Source organism: Dendrobates tinctorius, unplaced genomic scaffold (genome assembly GCF_039654945.1).
Source record: "Dendrobates tinctorius isolate UK_male_01 unplaced genomic scaffold, ASM3965494v1 ptg000203l, whole genome shotgun sequence".
Lineage (NCBI taxonomy): Eukaryota > Metazoa > Chordata > Amphibia > Anura > Dendrobatidae > Dendrobates > Dendrobates tinctorius.
In genome coordinates, this window is record NW_027361870.1 from 10291697 (window position 1) to 10314651 (window position 22955).

The 22955-nt window shown below is 41.9% G+C and overlaps 1 protein-coding gene across 1 annotated transcript in view; it reads right to left on the bottom strand.

The window, feature by feature from the left end:
- Nucleotides 1-22955, bottom strand: part of MACROD2 (mono-ADP ribosylhydrolase 2) — a 2987523-nt gene that overhangs the window by 986703 nt on the left and 1977865 nt on the right. The window lies entirely within an intron of this gene.

Genomic DNA, 22955 nt, shown 5'->3' on the forward strand with positions numbered 1-22955 from the left:
GAGAAATATATGGGGCTCATTATTCTGTATGTCGCACAATGTGGTGGCCATAATACTGCATGGAGTAATATACTGTCCATTTTTGAGCTATTGTACAATTTAAAATAGATCAGTCATGTCATGTAAGCAGTGAAGTATTTGTCATTGTACTATACCTATATTTCTGTGCCGTATCAGAGAATCATGAGTTGTGGTATGTGTTAATGGGGCGCACTGACACTCTTTGGCCCAGGGCACACGAAAACCTGGAGCCAGCCCTACCCCCCACAACTTTAGCCAAATCACCCCCTTGTTTTCAATGCGTAACTATTATTATGAAGTAAATTAAGGTTGACAAGCTTCAGTAATAAGAATTGATGTTTTTGGAATTGAAATGGGCACTGTAGGTGTGTTTACTGTCCTCCACTCCCTGCCGACTTTGCTTCCCCATTGACTTGCATTGGGTTTCGTGTTTCAGTCGGCTTCCGACTTTTCCCTATCGTCGGCCGATTTCCTTTGATCCGATTTTTGAGAAAGTCGGATTTCATTAAACCCGACTCGACCCTAAAAAAGGCAAAGTCACTCATCTCTAGCTACCACTTTTGGATTTATCACCCCCTCCTGATTTTGGCTTACAAATACTGATGAAAAAAACTAACCAAGTACTGAACGTATGAACGTTATTCAAAAACTTTTATGGAGCGTTAAAAGGAAACACTGAAAATTACAACTCCTCCTGCAAAAACCAAGCTCACATATGGCTAAGTGGACTGAAAAAGGGTTAAATATTCAAAATACTACAACGAAGAAAAGGAAATATTGCTGTGTGGTAAAATAGTGGTGCCTTTCAGAGGTTAAATCGTTAATAATGATCAAAACATCTACAGCCTTTCTAGTTTCATCTAAAATGTTTCCACCATGGAAAATATAATTCAGTTAAAATATAGTTTCCTATATATTTTTTTGCCTCCAAGTGACAGAAACTGAAAACGGCAATAATTAATCTTTCAACCAGCAAGGAAATTAAATTTCAAAACACAGCAAGCAAAAAACAAGGAGTCCTGTAGAAGCCTCCGTCTGCTTATTGTCCCCTCCAGTAAGAGACTGGTGACATTTGTCTTTCACACTTACCGACCGCAAATTGCCAATTCGTTTAGCGTTCTACTTAAAATGGGGCGACCCATAGATTACATATTCGAACAACCCTGCTCTTGTCGCATACATGTTATTACACAGTGTGAGACGGGTTTAAGGAATCACAGCAATTGATTTTGTAAAATCTGCGCTTTTGTGTAACTCGATTTGCTCAGCGTACAAGTCAACAAACACATGCATATCCCTCAAGGGAAAAAGGAAGTATACAAATATATATAATAATCTAGAATGAAAGAGAATTGTGCACAGAATGTAGTCAGAGAATTGAGCTTTCTCCACATTGAACACGGATTGAAGAATTTAAAGCATAAGAACTGTAAAGACACCCATTATTATTCACAATCTACCAAACCCCAAGAGCCAAACACCCAAAAGCAATAATCTTCCTCATAAATTCCTTCATAAATGGTAAAATCTAACAATTTATTTATAGTTCCCTCGAGATAATTCTTAAAGAATATCTGTTGCCATGTTTCGTAAGACAAGCAGCATAACATTATAAAGATTATAAAGATTTCTAAGACCTTATGAGATCAGAATAGATGTATAATCCTTTATAAAAGTTCCATCTAATCTCACTCACCTAGCTCCTCAGTGTCTATCCTCCCTGCTGCTCAGCTCTCACATTGCTCAGTACAAGCTGCAGCTGTCAATCAGGCTTGGTGGAAGTATATTGAATAAACTTAGAAGCACCAGTTATTTAATTCTATTGTTCGATTACTCATCTTAATATCAGAATTATACAACTATTCTGACATTGACTTGGTACACCTAAAAATTGCGGCCCTCATTCATTCACACCAGTGTTGATGAGCGGGCATTATGGAGTCAGAGACGCCTGATTCAATAAGAAGTCAATGCCTGTTAATATACTAAAACTTATCTAAAAAAGTGGAGCGTACCTCACCACAAATCTTACTTCACAGACTGGAGTAAGATTTGTGGCCTAAGGCATGACAGCTCATCATGAACCATGAATTAAGGTACTGTGACACTTAGCGATGTACCAGCGATCCCGACCAGCGACATGACGCGGTCAGGATCGCTAGTTCATCGCTAAGTGGTCGCTAGTGAGCTGCCACACAGGCAGATCTCACCAGCGACATAGCAGGGGACGGGGGTCGCTACTTACCTGTCACACTAGGCGATCCTGATGTCCTCCCGCCCACCTCCACGCTCGTCTCTCCACAGGAAGATGACGACGAGAAGCGGTCCAGGACGTTCTCGCGCGATCAGCGATAACCAGCGGGGGAGCGGGTCGTAGGTAAGTATCAGACACAGCGATGTCGCTAGCAATATCGCTATAACGTCACAAGTTATAGCGATATTGCTAGCGATATCGCTTAGTGTGACAGTACCTTTAGTCTAGAGGGCATCACCACACCCTGTTGCTCCTCCATAATACACAAGCTATGCTCATATTTAGCGGCACTTCCTAAGCTGTTGCAAATACTCCAAAACTGTCAGGTTTTTTTTCTGCAACTCCGAATTTTATTTCATAATTCTGGAGTAATGTGATTTATGAATTGGGGTGGTCTGATTCTATAATCCACACTAAAGAAGAGGACAAATGTCAGTGGATCCAACTTTGGAAAAGGCTGAGGAGCAAAAAGTGCAAAAGCTGCTGCAGTGCCATTGGGTTAAAAAAACGTTGAAATGCCAGAAGAGAACAAATAGGTGGGTTGTCTGCGCTGCTGGAGATACGAAAGAATGATGCAGGATGCAAAGTAGACGTGATGCAATTTTATTATCAACGGGTTTTGAAGTCTTCAGAATTCTTCATCAGGACATACCTGTCATGGTTACGCGCGACTGGACACACCTTTATGGAGCAATCACACCTGTTAGTGATTCCCGTGCAATAACACTAACCACCACCGGGGGCAAACTAGAACTAAAAACACCAGCGTGCATTGACCCTAATGACCACCGGGGACAAAAGCCAACTCCGAGCACACAGCTCAAGGAAAAAAAAAAAAAAAAAGGTTACTTTGTGCAACCTGGATCATGACAATACCCACATACCATGAGCAGCACAGATGATGTGACTATTGTTTCTCATCTGGAAGTGGTTTCAACTTGTGACACAACATATCTTTCCACATATTGTTTTCATGAAACCATCTACTTCTTTACCAGCTGCTGTTGAAGTTTTCACTGAATAGAACATTGTTTGGATAAATCCATATTTTATTTTACATATTTCACTGACATTCAAATTCTCTACACTGAACAGGAAGAGCTAGCTAATCCGGAGTAGCAAATTATACACATATTTCCAATGGCTTTTCGCCTTATCGGAGATGACGTGCAGCAAAAGTTATGATGGCAAAAGCGTTTAATGGGCAAAAAACTGATAGACGCTTTCTTAAAATAGAGATGCATACAATTAGGCTTTTTAGGCCGCTTATTACGGTAGACTCGAGCGGACGGCTACATTTTCTATCACATTGCAGTTTTAAAGTACAATTAAAAAAAAAAAAAGTAAAAAAAAATTTAGAAAATAAAAGTGCCGCTTAGGAAGACATAAAGATAAACAAGAGCGGCTGCCATGATCACAATAAAACTGGCATTGCTGAAATAACTGTTCCTTGCCCTCGCAAACAGCAATTACAGGCCATGCCAAATCAATAAAGGACGGTTCGGAGGGATAAAACGGCTGTACTGCTTGTTACATAACTCATCGCTTTTTTTTTTTTTTTTTTTTAATAATTGTTTCCTTGCAGATACATAGGAGGAAAAAAAACACAAAAATTAAAGATGTGGAGTAATTTTTCCAAGGGCACTAATTATCCTGTTGAATACCAACTGATTTACAAGCAACTTGTTTTCTCCGTCTCTGTGCTGAGGGAAAGGAAAACAAAAAATCAAGGAAAGGGATTGGCATTTACACCTAGGTGGCAATCAGAAGCCAAAGCAAACTTTGTGCCACGCTCAATGAGTCAGGATTGCTAATACATGGCAGGAAGAAATGTCATCAAGCTAATCAATTTTGTTACGGGTAAGTCTGATCAGGTAGTCAAATAGCTGAAAGGTCTGCTCCCCGCGTGGAGCGCGCATGGGGCCATGTTCTGTCATTAAACATTTACTTCTGCTAGACATACAATAAAATAACATTTAATCAAGCGCCTACAGATCCTGCAGATGTTACCACGGGGTAAATTCAACCAGCTACTCAATCATATAAGGTGTATCCCGTTTTCTGCAAATCAATGTTATTTTTTCACTACAAGTTCCTTTTGGCTTTATGATATCTAGGAGAAAAAAATTGAAAATGATCCTGCATAGAGTTGAGCGATACCGTCCGATACTTCAAAGTATCAGATCGGAATGGATCGGCCGATCTTAAAAAAAAGTATCGGTATCGCCGATTCCGATACCGGAAGTCCCATTCAAGTCTATGGGACTTCCGGTATCGGAATAAGAAAAATCCTGTTTTTCCCTTGTACAGCCTCTCTGGGGTCTGTACGGGCCTTTCAGGGGGCTGTGCCGGCCTGCCAGGGGGTCTGTGCAGGCTCCGGTGGTCTGTGCTGGCCTGCCGGGGGGCTGTGCCGGCCTGCCAGGGGGGCTGTGCAGGCTCTGGTGGGCTGTGCCGGCCTGCTGGGGGGCTGTGCTGGCCTGCCGGGGGGCTGTGCAGGCTCCGGGGGGCTGTGCCGGCCTGCCGGGGGGCTGTGCAGGCTTCGGGGGGCTGTGCAGGCATCGTCCGATGGGACTACAAGTCCCATCGGGCGATGCCTGCTACCATGACAGTGATTGACACATTAGCCAATGATGGGACAGTAGTAGTCCCATCATCCGGCTAATGTGTTGAATGTAAAAAAAAAAAAAAAAAAAAATTACATGCTACATACATACAACATGCATACTACATACATGCTACATTCATACTACATATATACTACATGCAACATACATACTACATACATACTACATGCAACATACATACTACATATATACTACATGCATGCAACATGCATACTACATATATACTACATGCTACATACATACTACATATATGCTACATACATACTACATATATACTACATGCATGCTACATACATACTACATACATACTACATATATGCTACATACATACTACATGCTATATACATACTACATGCATGCTACATACATACTACATACATACCACATACATACTACATACATACTACATGCTACATACATACTACATATATACTACATGCATGCTACATACATACTACATGCTACATACATACTACATATATACTACATACATACTACATACATACTACATACATACTACATGCATGCTACATACATACTACATGCCCACGCAGCAATGGCATAAAGTGAGACTAGGGACTTTTTTTTTTTTAAGTGGCGGAGGAATACAGTGCGGAAGGATACCTACCTTCCGTCATTGGATTCCTGCAGCCCGTAGAGAACGGCAGCAACAGCTGATGCTGCAGTTCTCTACCCAAGATCGTCGTGGGACACACTTGTGGACTGCTTCGGATCGTGGGTGAGTATTTTTGTGGTTTGTTATGTTAATATTTATTCCGTAAAAGACAATGGCTTCAGGGAACAATGTGACAAGTATTGGTAAGTATGTTACTCTATGTTATATGTACTGTATGTCTATGTATGTATTGTATGAATGTATTGTATGTAGTATGTATGTAGTATATATGTGGTATGTATGTAGCATGTAGTATGTATGTAGTATGTATGTAGCATGCATGTAGCATGCAGTATGTATGTAGCATGCATGTAGTATATATGTAGTATGTATGTAGCATGTAGTATGTATGTAGCATGTAGTATGTATGTAGCATGCATGTAGTATATATGTAGTATGTATGTAGCATGCATGTAGTATGTATGTATGTAGTATGTATGTAGTATATATGTAGTATGTATGTAGCATGTAGTATGTATGTAGCATGCATGTAGTATGTATGTAGCATGTAGTATGTATGTAGCATGCATGTAGTATGTATGTAGTATATATGTAGTATGTATGTAGCATGTAGTATGTATGTAGCATGCATGTAGTATGTATGTAGCATGTAGTATGTATGTAGCATGCATGTAGTATGTATGTAGCATGCATGTAGTATGTATGTAGCATGAATGTAGTATGTATGTAGCATGCATGTAGTATGTATGTAGCATGCATGTAGTATGTATGTAGTATGTATGTAGCATGTAGTATGTATGTAGCATGCATGTAGTATATATGTAGTATGTATGTAGTATGTATGTAGTATATATGTGTTATGTATGTAGTATGTATGTAGTATATATGTGGTATGTATGTAGTATGTATGTAGTATGTATGTAGTATGTATGTAGCATGTAGTATGTATGTAGCATGCATGTAGTATATATGTAGTATGTATGTAGTATATATGTGTTATGTATGTAGTATGTATGTAGTATGTATGTGGTATGTATGTGGTATGTATGTAGTATGTATGTAGTATGTATGTAGCATGTAGTATGTATGTAGCATGCATGTAGTATGTATGTAGTATATATGTGTTATGTATGTAGTATGTATGTGGTATGCATGTAGTACATATGTAGTATGTATGTAGTATGTATGTAGTATATATGTGTTATGTATGTAGTATGTATGTAGTATGTATGTGGTATGTATGTAGTATGTACAGTATGTAGTATGTATGTAGTATATATGTGTTATGTATGTAGTATGTATGTAGTATATATGTGGTATGTATGTAGTATGTATGTAGTATGTATGTAGCATGTAGTATGTATGTAGCATGCATGTAGTATATATGTAGTATGTATGTAGTATGTATGTAGTATGTATGTAGTATATATGTGTTATGTATGTAGTATGTATGTAGTATATATGTGGTATGTATGTAGTATGTATGTAGTATGTATGTAGCATGCATGTAGTATGTATGTAGTATTTTTTTTTTTTTTTTTTTTTTTAACATTTAACACATTAGCCGGATGATGGGACTACTACTGTCCCATCATTGGCTAATGTGTCAATCACTGTCATGGTAGCAGGCATCGCCAGATGGGACTTGTAGTCCCATCGGACGATGCTTGCACAGACCCCCGGACATCAGCACAGCCCCCCGGCAGGCCGGCACAGCCCCCCGGCAGGCCGGTACAGACCCCCACAGGGTGCACAGACCACCGGCAGGCCGGCACAGCCCCCCGGCAGGCCGGTACAGACCCCCACAGGGTGCACAGACCACCGGCAGGCCGGCACAGCCCCCCGGCAGGCCGGTACAGACCCCGGGCAGTCCACACAGCCCCCCGGCAGGCCGGCAGAGACCCCCGGAAGGCCCGAAATGACGGCGCATCATGATGCGCACACACCGCGCATCATGATGACGTCAGGCTGTCAATCAACTTTGAACTTCCGATTCCGATGCCGACTTCCGATATTGAAAAAATATCGGAAGTCGGTATCGGAATTCCGATACAGCAAGTATCGGCCGATACCCGATACTTGCGGTATCGGAATGCTCAACACTAATCCTGCATAAACCGTTAGGAGACACATTTTTACCCCGGGGTGAACTGCTTCTAGCGCATATATAACATTATATAGAATGATAGTTTCCATTCACTAGATGGAAGTTTATCCTTTTTAGTTGGAGTATAAAACAGCTGCAGGCTTATGCTGAGGCTTGTATTGAGCAGACAGCAGATGGCGCTGTTTTATTAATTTATTTATGCTGTACTCTGTCATCTCTTTGCTTTCATGCTGTGAGGATGCATTTCCCAAGTAAAACCATTTATTCTCCCACTGTGTCTGAGCGCTTATTATTTTGCTGAAATCTGCATGACTTTTGACCTCTGTCAGATAATTCAATTCCACTTGAATATATTCCTTCATCTCTAGTTGGATTGGCTTTAAGCTACAAACAGAATGTACAGATCTGGTCTCTGTAAATCTTTTCCTGTTCAGAATGATTTTACTCCTGAAACTAATGGTAGGACTGTATAGGCCCTAGCGCAACATTAAAAACAATACCTGCTTTGTAATAATCCGAAGGGACAGAGCCGAGATGGCGAGCACTGGAGTCACAGACCCAACACGCCCTAAATGCAGTTCTAGGCCAATTTGCATGTGACTTAAAAATGTAATTTCTAAGAGCTGACAACAAATTACTACAAAAAACAGGTATCACTTTAAAGCTATGTGCCCACGTTGCGTGTTAAAACGCACACTGAAAACCGGACTCCTTCCCAGAAATCGCGCGTTTTTTCCGCACGATTTCACCGCGATTCTGTTCGCGATTTTGCCACGATTTTCTCAAGCACTTTCCAAGCGATTTGAAGCATCGCTTGGAAAGTGATTTACAGGTTGGTCACACTCGTCAAACATAGTGTTTGACAAGTGTGAGCAGCTTTTTACTATTGAGGCCGCCTATGCGGCATCAATAGTAAAAGATAAAATGTTAAAAATGATAAAAAAATAAAAAATTTAGGTATATTTACCTTCCGACGTCCCGCGCTGCCATCCCGGGCCTCAGCGTTCCCAGTAATGCCTTGCGAGACCTGTGATGACATTGGTCTTGCGTTACTATAGCGATCTCACGAGACCACGTCATGACAGGACCTTGCCGCAAAGCATTACTGGGAACGCTGAGGCCGGGAATGCAGCGCGGGACATCGGAAGGTAAATATACCCCGATTTTTTTTTACAGGGGTATGGTACCCAGGGCCTGGAGGACAGTCTCCTCTCCTCTACACCGTGGGTACCAACCGCACATGAGACTCTTAACTTCCCGCATGGTGGGCATAGCCACATGTGGGAAGTAAGCGATTCTCATGCATACCTATGGGTGCGAAATCACGGCAATTCTTTGCGATTCCACACAAAAGAATGAGCATGCTGTGATTTTTTCCGCGATGCGTTTCCGCCGTGGAAAAAAGAGCAGCATTAGCACAGCATGTGCGGAATGCCATAGGAATGCATGGGGGGCGTTCTGTACACGATTTTTAAACGTTTTCGCGCCGAAAATCGCTGCAAAAACGCTTAAAAATCGCATTGTGGGCACACAGCCGAATTGTTGTATTCGGACCTATACAGTCATACCAATAAATTTAGTGATAAAATCATTGTGACAGATTCACCTTAAGGGTAAGTTAACACTAGGCATTATTTCAGCTTTTTCAAAGCCTTTTTCGTGCAAATTTTCAGCTGTGTTTTACAGTACTGGTTATGGCTATAAGATTTCAGAAATTTCAATTTCATGCACAGACATTGGTTTTTTTGTCATCCGTATATTGTGCTTTGCATATTTTTTGCACAATAGAGCATGTCACTTCTTTCAGGGGGTTTTCATCATTTTTCACCCATTGACATGAATGGGTGGGAGAAAAAACTCTGTATTTTGTGGATTCAGGTAGTCTATTGTGGATTTTGACGCATGTTTAGTATCATTATCCATTTGTAGAAGCCATTCTCTTTTCATCTTCAGCTTTTTTACAGATGATGTTATATTTGCATCAAGAATTTGTTGAAATTTCATTGAATGCATTCTTCCCTCTTCCCGTGAAATGTTCCCCGTGTCATTGGCTGCAATACAACCCCAAAGCATGATTGATCCACCCCCATGCTCAATGGTTGGCGAAATATTTTATTTCCTGAAATACTGTGCCCTTTTTCTCCACACATATCTTTGATCATTGTGGCCAAAGATTTCTATTTAAATCTCATTGATCCACAGGACTTATTTCTAAACTGCAACAGGCTTGTTTAATACCTCGCTCATGCATGTCTTCATAAAGATAAACTGATAGTGCCTATTAATCCATTTGTATGTAATATAATTGCAAGGACAAATGGTATTGTGACAACAGTGATTAATCATGAATAAAGAGGTGTATATCACTTTAAGAAAACATGATTATCAAAGATAGTATTATTCCATTAGGTCTTACCTATAGTTCCCACTTAGGATAGTGTGTAGTCAGCCCCAAAATGCGTTTCAAGTGGGGTTCCCTGGAGGACTGACGGCACTCATTCATTGCCATGTTGTATCACAACAGTCTGCTTCTTACACACAAATCACACGTCTCAGTACGCTAGAAAGTTGCCAATATATTGGACGTGTAAAATCAGGTAAAAATATATACAATATTCGTATATACAGTACATAAGTGAGAAATTTGGTGATATGCTAATCAAAGGTAAAGGGAACTACGTAGCTACAACACACTTGTAGATCAAACAGAAATATTTGTGTGTACATAATTTTTCCAGAGATATAGAAGCATTTACTGTTAAACATTTCCCATGGACCAAATTAGCAAACATTAAAACATGTGTATGAAGGAAGGGTGAGAAATATAAGAAGTCACCTGTAGAGACCCTTGAACACCCCAATCCTCCCCCCCACACTGGTTATTTGACTTAAAGGGGCTGTCCAGGTATCGAGTAGCCATAGAATAAGTCATCAATATCAAATATGATTAGCATAGGTTATCATCAATATTGTATTAGTTGAAGTTCGATACCCAGCACCACCATCTGCTGGCACCAGCTGCTGTTGGCCCTGACGGGAAGGAAAAAGTAAATACAGCTTAACACCACACCTCCATTCAGTGTGTAGTGACCACTGCTGAGTACTGCACATCATCTCCTATTCTAAACAAGATCTTGTGTTCAGCACCCGACAGTGACCACTTTCACATTAAATTGATCTGTGGAGTTCACCTCTGTTTAATGTTTTCTTCTTGCGGTGGCTAATAACCGCTTGTTGATGGTAGTGCTCGGTATTGGTTCTCCAACAATTTGATGTTGATGACCTCTCATTTAGGTAGGTTATCAATTGGGATGAATGGACTCGTTGAAGTTAGAACTTCAGTCCAAAGTTCGGTTCAAGTACCAGAACTCTACCTGAACTTGAACCTGAATGTGAAACCCATTGTTTGGGTTCGCTCACTTTTAGTCATCAATATAAGATGCCTGTACAACTCATTTTCGAGCTCTAGTGATCCCTGTGCTCTTCTATCCTTCTATGTCAAATGGGTATTGTGTGTAACGTAATGCAATCTAATATATAAAGCTCAATGTGGGTGTGTATGTATGTGTGTGTGTATATCCGGGATTGGCATCTGCACCGTCGTAGCTACAGCTACAAAATTTGGCAGTTACACGTCTGGACCCCGAGAGTTTTATAGGCTATGTTGTGAGGTGAAATTTTAACCCCACGCGTTCCAATTCACCAAACAATTTTACCCCATCTACATAATGGGGAAAAAGAGAAAGGAAAAGTGTTAGAGGCAAATTGACAGCTGCCAAATGTGAACAAGGGGGATGTAAAGAATGAGAGTGATGGCACCAAACAGTATATACTGTACAGTTGCTAAGGTGGGGCCCTGACATGGGATACTCACCACACACGGGGATATGAACACACACACAAAATGCGCCACACACTACCACGTGCTTCAACACATATACCACCCTCAGCACACATTTCACCACACATACACCAACCTCGCCACATAAAAGTCAAAACACAAAAGTCGCCACTCAAAACTCGCCACACTGTCCCAGAGCTATTTAAAAGATGAAAAATGAGCTGTGATTGGTTGCTATCAGCAACAGTTTTCTTTGTAGACAGTTGTGGTAACTGAGGCCTATTATTCTTATCATTTCTATGGTGTTATCATACACCATATGGTGTTAGATACACGGCTCAGCAGCCAGTATCACACAGAATAGGATTAGATACACAGCTCAGCAGTCAGTATCACACAGGATAGGATTAGATACACGGTTGAGCAGTCAGTAACACACATGATAGGATTAGATACACGGTTGAGCAGTCAGTAACACACATGATAGGATTAGGTACACGGCTCAGCAGTCAGTATCACACAGGATAGGATTAGATACACAGCTCAGCAGTCAGTATCCCACATGATAGGATTAGATACATGGCTCAGCAGTCAGTATCACACAGGAGAGGATTAGATACATGGATCAGCAGTCAGTATCACACAGGAGAGGATTAGCTACACGGCTCAGCAGTCAGTAACACACAGGATAGGATTAGATACACAGCTCAGCAGTCAGTATTACACATGATAGGATTAGATTCACAGCTCAGCAGAAAGTATCACACAGGAGAGGATACTTGGGTAATCGTTTAGTTAATTTGTGTTGCAAATCTGTAGTGTTGAATACATGATTTGAAATGGTTTTATGTGCAATATAATCATTATAATTTGTTATAACTAACCACAGTTGGTTACTTTGCCCAGGCAATGCCGGGCTCTACAGCTAGTCTATACATAAATTTGATCTGCCGTGGACAATCTTATGAGGTAAGATGGTTCATATGATGACCTCAAACCTTTTTGAAGCATTTATCGGTTTAGGTAAATCTAAAGTTCCAGAAAAAGCAACAAAAAATCCTTAATTAACTGGGAATTTTAGACGTCAACCAAAGCCAAATTACAATGATTTATTTAGGCAACCTTTCATTTCGCCAAACAGCAACTAAATAAATGCAAACATCTGCCATACTGGAGATTTTTGCTTTTCTTAGGCACAGTCATTGATACTACTAGAATAGTCATGGCACAGACATGCACCACTAACATGCTCAAATACAGGGCAATATCTGTTAAAAATCAGATGTGTAGCTTTTGGGAGTGCAAGAGTAGCAGTTGCATTTCAGGTTTGCTGCCTAAGAGGGCCCAAAAATAGAACTACACTTACCGGTAGTTGGGTTTCTAAGACCCTCCACGACAGCACACAGGAGGTTGCCTCCCCATCCTAATCAGGGACAGGAAACCAGAGGTTAAATAGCCCTCCCCTTCCTCTAATCCCCAGTGTTTTCCAAGGACCACATAGAGTGAATGCTTGAAATATTATTTATTCATATAAGTCACATGAACAAAATTTGTTAGGGGGGGAAATTACCCGTGCTGTCGTGAAGGGTCTTTGAAACCCAACTACCAGTAAGTATAGTTCTATTTTCTCAAATCCCCTCCATGACAGCACACAGGAGGTATACCAAAGAGTAATGGTTTAGGGAGGGACCATGGCTTGCAGGACTTTCCTGCCAAAGGCTAGATCTCGTACTGACATAAGATCTAATCTATAATGCCTAGTGAAGGTATGGACTGAAGACCAGGTCGCAGCTTTGCAGATCTGCTTGATGGATGCATTAGCCTTTTCTGCCCAGGAGACAGAGACAGCTCTAGTGGAGAGGGCTTTCAGGGATACCGGAGGAGGTAGATATTGATTTTTATAAGCGTCCGTGACTGCATTCTTGATCCAGTTAGCCAGGGAGCTTTTGGATGCTTTTTCCCTTTGTTCGGTCCGCCATACTGAACAAAAAGATTCTGATGTTTCCTCCAGAGTTTTGTCTCTTCCAAATAGACCAGGACTGCTCGCCGGACGTCTAGAGAATGGAATCCCACTTCCCTCCCATCCTTTTGGTTACCACAGAAGGAGGGCAGTATTATTTCCTGGGACCTGTGGAAATCCAAAGACACTTTTGGCACAAAGGAAGGGTCTAGCTGGAAAATTAGTCTATTGTCCAGAATTCTTAGATAAGTGTTATGAATGAGTCACCATAGGAGGCAAAAGCAGAAATACAAGCTAAGTCCAGAAAACCAGAGAAGTTGGCAACTATCAGATTGCAGACCCCTGAACCTATCAACACAACTAGCAGTAGCCGTGGGGGGTTCCTACGATGCCCTAGACCCCTCGATCACAGACGGAGAATTACATAGGCCTAAAGAAAGAAAGGGGAAATCTAAACTGCCCCAGAGCAGACCCCAAAGCAATAGGCAGCCCCCAACATATAATGACGGTGAAGCAAGATGAAAACACTAACACAGACAGAAAGAAAGACTGAGCAAAGACGGGGTCCAAAACTACCTAGATAGGAAAGGACAGGAAGGCTGCTGTCTGCAATCTGCCAAAACCCTATCAAAGACATAAGCCAACAAGCTGATATGAAAAAGGCCCTGAAGCAGCTAGGCTTCAAAAACTAAATCAGCACTCAGGTATTTTCAGAAGACAGAGCTAAAGGAATTCAGCACCCCCCAGCAGGGAATGGCAGAAATCCAGAAAAACAAAGCAAAACAAAGTCAAAGCACCAATGAAAAAGGCCGAGAAGCAAACTTAGCTTTAGAGGAGCAGGAATTCAGACTGGTCTCCAAGGATCCCACAGAGAAATCACCCGCAGGGCAGAAGGGCGTCGGCAGCCTTATATCCAGTCAGTAACTCCACTCAGCCAGTCATCATCATCAGCCTCAGGTGTTTGATAATCAGGCTCACTACCTTTCTTTACCAGAAGAGGGAGTTCCTCGGGCCTCAGTAATGAAGGGGAAAATGAACTCACAACAGATAAGGCTCTCTGATGGACAGAGCCTGAATTTCGCCCACTCTTCTTGCCGTTGTAAGGGCTACGAGTAGTGCTGTTTTCCAGGATAGTTTATCTATCTGGGTCTGGTCGATAGGTTCAAATGGAGGGCTCATTAGACCCTTTAGTACTATATTCAAGTCCCAAGCTGGGACCATGCTGGACTTATTTGGACGGATTCTGGAAGCTGCTGGCATAAATCTCTTTATCCATCAATGCTCTGCTAGGTTTTGGTCGAAGTAAGAACTCAGGGCTGATACTTGGACCCTCAAGGTACTTGGTCTTAGACCCTTGGATAAGCCGTCTTGTAGGAAATCTAGGATCTTTGTTAAGTCTGGGTGGAAGGGATCCATGGGAGTGGATCCGTACCATGCTGAGAAAGTCTTGCATATTTTGGAATATATGACGTTTGTAATTGGTTTCCTACTCTTTTGTAAGGTGGTTATCACAGCATCTGAGAGGCCTCTGGCTTTCAGGATTGTGGTTTCAGAAGCCAGTTTGCCAAGCTTAAGCTGTGGGGAGCCGTGTGAAGGATGGGACCTTGATTGTAGAAGGTCTCGGCCCAAAGGTAGGATCAGGGGACCCTCTGAGTTCATTAGTTTTAGGACTCCGAACCAGCTCCTTTTTGGCCAGAGAGGGGCGATCAGGATAGTTTTGACCCCATCTGTCCTGACCTTTTGCAGAGTTCTTGGTATTAGAGGAATAGGTGGAAAGGCGTATGTCAGTCTGAAGTTCCACGGGTGAACAAAGGCATCTACCCTTGAATGTTTCTCGTTTGGACCTATGGAGAAGTACTGCTTTGTTTTGGCGTTCTCCCGGTTCGCAAATAGGTCTACCGCTGGGAGATCCCATTTTTTTGTTATGGCATGGAATACTCTCATATTGAGGCTCCACCCTCCTGGATCCAAGTCTGTCCTGCTTAGGAAGTCTGCCTCGATGTTGTCGGATCCTTTCAGGTGGAGAGCTGATAGGGACTGGAGATGGCATTCTGCCCAGCCGAATATTCGTGCCGACACGTTTTGCAGGCTTCCGTATTTTATGCTGCCCTGATGACGTAGATATGCCACAGTGGTCATATTGTCAGAGTAAATCCAGACATGGGTTCCCTGGACTGATGTTTCTGCTGCCTTTAGGGCTTCTCCTACTGCTCTCAGTTCTCTGTAATTGGAAGATTGTTTTTCCATGTCTTTGGGCCAGAGTCCCTGGAAGACTCCCTGAGGCGATATTGCTCCCCAACCGCGTTTGCTGGCGTCTGTTATGATTGAAGTCATGGGATATTGCATCCAGGGTGTCCATTTTGCTAGGTTTCACTGGTTGAGCCACCAGTTGAGAGACAGTTTTATGTGCTGGGGTAGGGAGATTCTCGTATTGAGGGTCTCCGGGTCTTTGTTCCAGCAGGATAGGCTATATATCTGGAGTATCCTTGAGTGGGCCTGGGCCCAGGGGACCGCTTGGATGCAAGAAGTCATTGACCCTAATGTTGACATAGCAAACCTTATGGTCACTGTTTTCTGACTTTTTAGAGTCCGAACTTTTGATCTCATGCCTACCTGCTTGGTGGACGGAAGAAAGGATATTTGGTTCTGGGAATCTAGGATGATCCCTAGAAAGACCTTCCTGGTTGAGAGATTCAGGTCTGATTTTTCCCATCCAGCCCAGGGATGCCAGGGTCTGCAGGACTGATTGCAGGTGTTGTCTTAGAGTGGTGTTTGAAGGAGCCATGACCAAGAGGTTGTCCAGGTAAGGGATGACACATATGTCCTTTCCTCTGAAGAATGCTACTACTTCTGCCATTATTTTTGTAAATGTTCGGGGAGCTGAAGATATGCCGAAGGGCAGAACTATGAACTGGAACTGGTGCACTTCTTCGTCTAGAGTGACTGCAAACCTTAGATATCACCAATGAGATGGATGGATGGGTACGTGGTAATAGGCCTCTTGGAGATCTATGGTGGCCATGGCAAAGTCTTCTCCGATTAATGGTATCATGGTCTTTATTGATTCCATCTTTAAGCGTTGGTACCAGACATGTTGGTTCAGCTTCTTTATTTTGATGATGACCCGGTATTTCCCACGGCTTTTTAACTAAGAACAGCCGGAAGTAGTGGCCTTGACCCTGCTCCGGATCTGGAACTGGAACTGGTGAGATTACCGCCGATGATAGCATCTTTTGGAGTTCTGAATGCAGAACTTTTTGAAGTCTTGCTGAAGGAAGATGTGTAGCTTCCAGGTTTTGAGGGGGGCTGGAGGAGAATTTTATTTTTACTCCCCATCTGACTGAGTCTAGGATTCTTTGATCCGTGGTTATCTTCAGCCAGCTCGGGAAGTAGTTTCGATTCTGCCCCCTACCTGCTTGGCATCATTTCTTATCTCTGTCTGAGCGGGAGTCGTGAAAAATATTCCTGCCTCTTCTGCCTTTCGAGTAGCTCCATCGCCCTGTTTTTCCTTTCCCCCTGTATTGAGGGGTTTGAGCTTGGGATGGGTGATAGGGCTTTTTCTTGGGCGGTTTCAGCTCAGGGAGATTTTTCTTCTTGTCGGTCACCTTCTCTAATAGTTCGTCCAGTGCTGGACCAAATATGTATTCGCCCAGGAATGGAATAGAGCATAATTTTGACTTTGATAGGATATCTCCACTCCACATTTTCAGCCATAAGGCCCTTCGGGTGGTGTTGGAAAGTACCGATGTTCTTGCCGCAATACGGACCGATTCTGCCGAGTCCGCTAAAAAGGCCGCTGCCTTCTGTAGAAGCGGTAGAGAGGTTAGGAGATCTTCCCTCAGAGTTCCTCTTTTTATATGGTCTTCTAGCTGCTGAAGCCAGAGGTATAGGGTTCTAGTTACACAGGCCGATGTGACATTTGTTTTAAGGAAGTTGCTGAGTCTTCCCAGGACTTACTCAGTAAACTATCCATCTTTCGGTCAAGTGAGTCCTTGAGCTGTGAGGAGTCCTCAAAAGGGTAGCGTAGTTTTTTTTTAGCTACTCTGGCTACCGTGATATCTAGTTTAGGAATGTCAGTCCAAAGTTTTGCGGCCTCTTCATCCAGGGGAAACCGATCCTTCATTTCGCCTGGGATACTTAGCTTCTTTTCCGGGAATTCCCATTCTTCCAAGATTAGATTCTGGATATTATCATAGATAGGGAAAACCATTTTCTTCCTAGACTTCAGGCCGCCAAATAGATCATCCTGCACCGAGTGGGGTGGTCTATCTTTTTCTGCTCCCATTGTGTTCCTGACCACTGAGAGTAGTTCCTCCATATCATCTGAGTTAAAGAACCATTTCTTATCAACTTCTGTCTGGGTTGGGGTTAATTCACCCTCTTCCCTCCAATCCGTTGAAACCGATGACTCGGGTTCGGAATCAGAGATGACCTCAGGGGCATATTTCCTCTTCCTTGAAGTTGAGGGCCACCCCGAATGATTGGGAAAAGGTAGCCAGGGACGACTGGATCTCCTTTCGCACCATCCCTCTTACGTCCTCTATCAGGGATGGTTGTTCCTCCCGATTTTTGCCATGCATTGCTGGCACAAGGTCTTTTTATAATCAGAGGGATTTTTTCCTACAGATGGCGCATTTGCGGCTTGTAGGTTTTTCTTCTGTTTTTGGTGTAGGATCCTTGTCTCTCTGAAAGAGAGAAAAGGAGGGGGGCCCCTAAGTATGGGTCCCCCTAAGGATGGGTCCTAAACCAAAAAGGTATATACCTTTTTCCAAGTGTACTCACTAGGCCAGGGTTTGTGCTGGGCTCTGCCGAAGCAGCTTTCAGGGAAGACGCATCCATCATGCAGACGTTAGTCCTACCTTATGGAGTATTCCATCAGGGTCCTTAAATAGGAACCAAGATCCAGCGTTTCCTTACCTCATCCAATGAGATCGCTTCCCCTCATTTCCTGGTGCCATCTGTTTTTCTCTTTTTTTTCTTAATTCCAAATTTCCCGCTATCCCACTGTGGAACGCAGGGAGGAAGTGACGTCGCACCTTCGGGCCCGGCGGTGAATGTCACTTCCGGTGCATGCCGCTCAGTTAGAGAAGAGCATGCGGCGTGCGGGGGGAGTGGATCCTGGGCTGGGGAGCTGCGAGAGGCCCCCAGCCCGACTCACCATCCAGCATTGCGGGAGCTTCGGAGGACGGTGCGGGTCCCGCCAGCGGCAGGAGCAGCATCCAGGGAGGAAGGTCCGGGACGATAGACCCCAGCTGCCCAGCTCACAGGTAAAAAAACTCTGGGATCTCGCCAGCCCTATCCACAGAGCACACAGAACCTCTTCATCCCTATAGGGACAGGAAAACACTGGGGATTAGAGGAAGGGGAGGGCTATTTAACCTCTTGTTTCCTGTCCCTAATTAGGATGGGGAGGCAACCTCCTGTGTGCTGTCGTGGAGGGGATTAGTGAAAGATTATTACCAATACTTTAGAGACCACATGGTAAGAGTAGGATGACTCTGCTACATATTTGACATTGTTCCCAGGATATTTAAAGTATTGCACTGATAAATAGCTTTCTTAGCTCTTCATTGGTGCCAAGTCAGAAAATCAAGTGGGAAGATTGGCCAGTGTTCTTCGATTTCTTCGATTTCTTTATAATCATGCTGTCATCAACAATTACGACCATCACAAACAAACTGTGAACAAGAAGTCATACAAACTGACTAAAATCTTTAGTATGAGCAGCTCCATAGACCCCAATGGTCAAGAGGTTACAATCCAAGGTGGTTACTGTCAGCAACATCTGGCGCCCACTTTAGAGGTCGACTTAGTGGGTAGAAATGATCTTACTCTTCTTAACCTTTCTTATACGAGGGGATTGCAAAGACTCTAATTTAAAAAAGCCCACCTTGTGTTAGATTCCTATTGTATGTGAGAAAAATACCACAAGTTAAAGGCATGACCGCTCTTGAATATATTAGTTCGTTTCCAAGAACGAGAGTACAACCCGGCAGTCATGTTAGGTTTTGATTTTTTTCTAAACTAAACAAGAAAATATTTTTGCATTCAGGACCAAAAATGTGAGAGAGCAAAAGTCAAGGTGCTGCTTTATTGTGGATCTCTTGGAATTCAATCCCTTGGATACCAATTACTTACTGACAAACATGCACTGGGTAGACAGCAATTAATTACAATGCCATGGGCAATCATGTTTAGGACAAAACAAAAGAAGAAAAAAAGTTCTCAAGATTGCCAGCAGATCTAAATGTTAATTAGTACTGCCACCTCTGGATAAAGATGCTTCTTTAATCACTAGTATAGTCTTTCGAAAATTAAAGCATTATTCTAGGAACACCTCTGTCGGAAGCCTTTAATATCCAATATATACTCAAGTTATTTAAACTTCTGTATTTTGGTTTGTATTTTTACCAGTATTTAATACGAACCTTGCAAAAACATAACAAATGTATAGTTTTATTTTTATTGACTACATGTTGCATAAAATTTTGCAATTAAATTGATTCTTCTCCATTAAAACTTTTTTGCAACGGTATACTGTGATGGGTCATACCACAGTATTGAACATTAAGATATTGCCAAGCAGCTTTGAGCAGGGGGTTGGACCAGATGGCCCAGGAGGTCCCTTCCAACTCTATGATTCTATAACCAATAGGTGAGTACACTAACGCACCATTCTCTTGTAGAGACTAGTGGTCCAAATTGGTGATAGGCATCAAGCTCTTCCACCACCTCTATACTTAACAGGAAAAGATGGAGATGTTGACCGGGAGTTGCCGTGGATGAAAGCACTAATTTAAGATAACTATTCAGGTTTTACTGGACTATGTATTTTGGGTACGATCCATCGCCTTCCTGAGGTGCGACATCAATGTCATGCCTATGTCGTTCTTATGGTGGTGGCAGACTTGGCCTTGCATTATTATGGAGCCCTTATCTCACATTAATGTTTTGTTCTTCTATATAAATCCTAAGCAAAGCCAGACCAATGTCTAGCAATAGGTAAAAGTTGGCTACAGATGACAATTCTGGATCTTTACTATGTGACCAGCACTGTAACACACTACTGCCAGAGAAATATTGGCATCAGACAAAAAAAACACACTTCTGCCTCGTTCTTTCCACTAAGACATTGGTTTCAGTTTACAAGATATATCAAAGAAGTGTACGTTGTCAAATCGGTATCCCTAGAGTGGATGTTACTCCATCCTTGACATATCATACGTGTATAACCAGATGTAGAAAGATTTTTCATATTGTGACATTTACTCAGCACTGTGGGGAACGAGGTTACAAAGGATGCCTCAATGGCCATTGACCTTCATCAGCCTTGGCACAATAGCTACTAACCGGATGGTGAGAAGAGACATTAAGCAGCATGACATTGAAAGGAATAGATCTAGATGAAAATGCTGATGATATCAAGTGGTCACTTTTTACTGTACAACGTAACCTTTCCAAAATACCGAACAGAAGTTAAACATCACATCTGTTGTAGAAGCCAATTTAATTGGATTAGAAATGCATGTAGATAGAATTCTATCATAATACACTTTTTAATTAGTAGCTATATTTTAGTGGAAGTGACCTCAAATCATTGTAATTTTCTCTAATTAATTACTTTGATATTTGTACTGGGGGCAATGAAAGATTTCTAATAAATAATTGAGTTTACCTTGTATTAAATGGACATTGTAGCCAGTGACTAGCTCAAAGCTTTCTTCCTGAATGTCAAGGGCAAGTTCTCCTAAGCATCATCATAAGCTGTAATTATACTTCTTCATGTGGTGAAGATGTAAGCTCTATTAATGAGACTTATCAAACATTTTATCGCTGGAATCGTGCCATATGGCCAGGAATCTTGTGCCCATCGTAGCCTATAAATTGAATTTGAGCACCATATTATTCTGTTGTATTTACAACTGGCTTTTTTACTCCTCTTTTGGCTTGAATATAAATATCGTCATTTAATGCATTAAAATTAATTTTTTTACCAACAGTCAATCAGGTTTTTTCTCTACCAGTTGAGAAGACATGTGAATAAACTTAAGGACAACTAGTGGAACAATCCCGCTACGTTGTCCAGAGGGACTTTCTTAATAGGTTGTCTTTGATTGGTTGATCTTTACTGGAATATATGTGTAAATATTTTTGCCAATTTTTTTGCAACTTAAAAGTTTTCTTGTTCCTTCAATTTCTACCTTTCCAGTAAAGTTTCCCAGCCAGCAAATTCAAGATTAGAGTCAAGTGGCATTCCCTTTTTTCCAGAGATGCTCTAAGCACCCGCCCCCCGTCATACTTCTAGGGTCTGATCAAGGTTGGTGGAAGCCCCTAAACACAAAATAACAAAGCCACAACTTTTCTGTTCTGTTATGCCTCCTACAAAGTATCTAAAACAGATGATAAACATGGTGTCAGTCACCAAAAACAAAATTTTGATGCATTTAGCTTAATAGATCTTCCCTGCAGTCTTTAAGGTCTTAGTTTAGCATTCCATTCCAGATGCCTCCTGGGGCATGCATTGATGCTTTGTATTCACATTGCCCACTCCACTATGGTCTATGTCTGCCTGATCTACTTCATTTACTTATGTTACTCACTTATACAGTGCCATTACTTCCACAGCGCATTGTCCCCAAATGGGCTCACAATCTAAATGCCCTATCAGTATGTCTTTGGAGTGTGGGAGGAAACTAGAGAACTCAGAGGAAACCCACGCAAAGACGGGGAGAACATACAAACTCCTTGCCCATTTTGTCCTTTGAACCCAGGACTGTAAAGCAACAATGCTAATCACTGAGCCACTGTGCTACCCTTCTCCTTTCTAATTTTGAGACTACCCTGGAGTTCAAAACATATGGACCAAAAGACTTTAGCAGCACTAAAGTCATACTAATTCCACTACCTCTCACCATTAGTTAATCACTAAAGAAATGCATCTGTATAATGGGGAACTTAAGAGGAGCTTCAACCAAACCTAACTAACAATGTTTTTGTCAAATTACACTAAGTAAACTCAACATTCTGTATAACAGTTGTAAATAGACTCAGGCTTTAAAAAGGACTGAAGAGGCAAAATTAAGACTGCTTAGAACAGAAAACAACTAATTTTAAAGGTAAAGTGGACTGTGCTTTTCCCAAAAATATCCCACAAATAAATTACATACACAAATGCAAATTTAGGAGGGTGAAAGTCAGCAACAGCTTTAATTATTTTACTTTTACAACCATGATTCAATCAATATAACATCACTACATAACTGGTCTTGATGCTATATGCCAATCACAGGCCACTCACCGGTCAAGTCCACCTTCAAATCTTCTCCTAGTCTCATTTCCATTGTCTGATAATTCTCAACAATCCTTCCCAAGTCAGAAAATGGACTACGTTAATACAAACCCTGGCTCAAAATGGGTGTTTTGGGGACATTCTTAGGGCTTGGTTTTAACTTGGATCCAAAACCTTAATAAGAATGCAGGCTACCAGCTGCCACTTAAGGCAAACTATTAG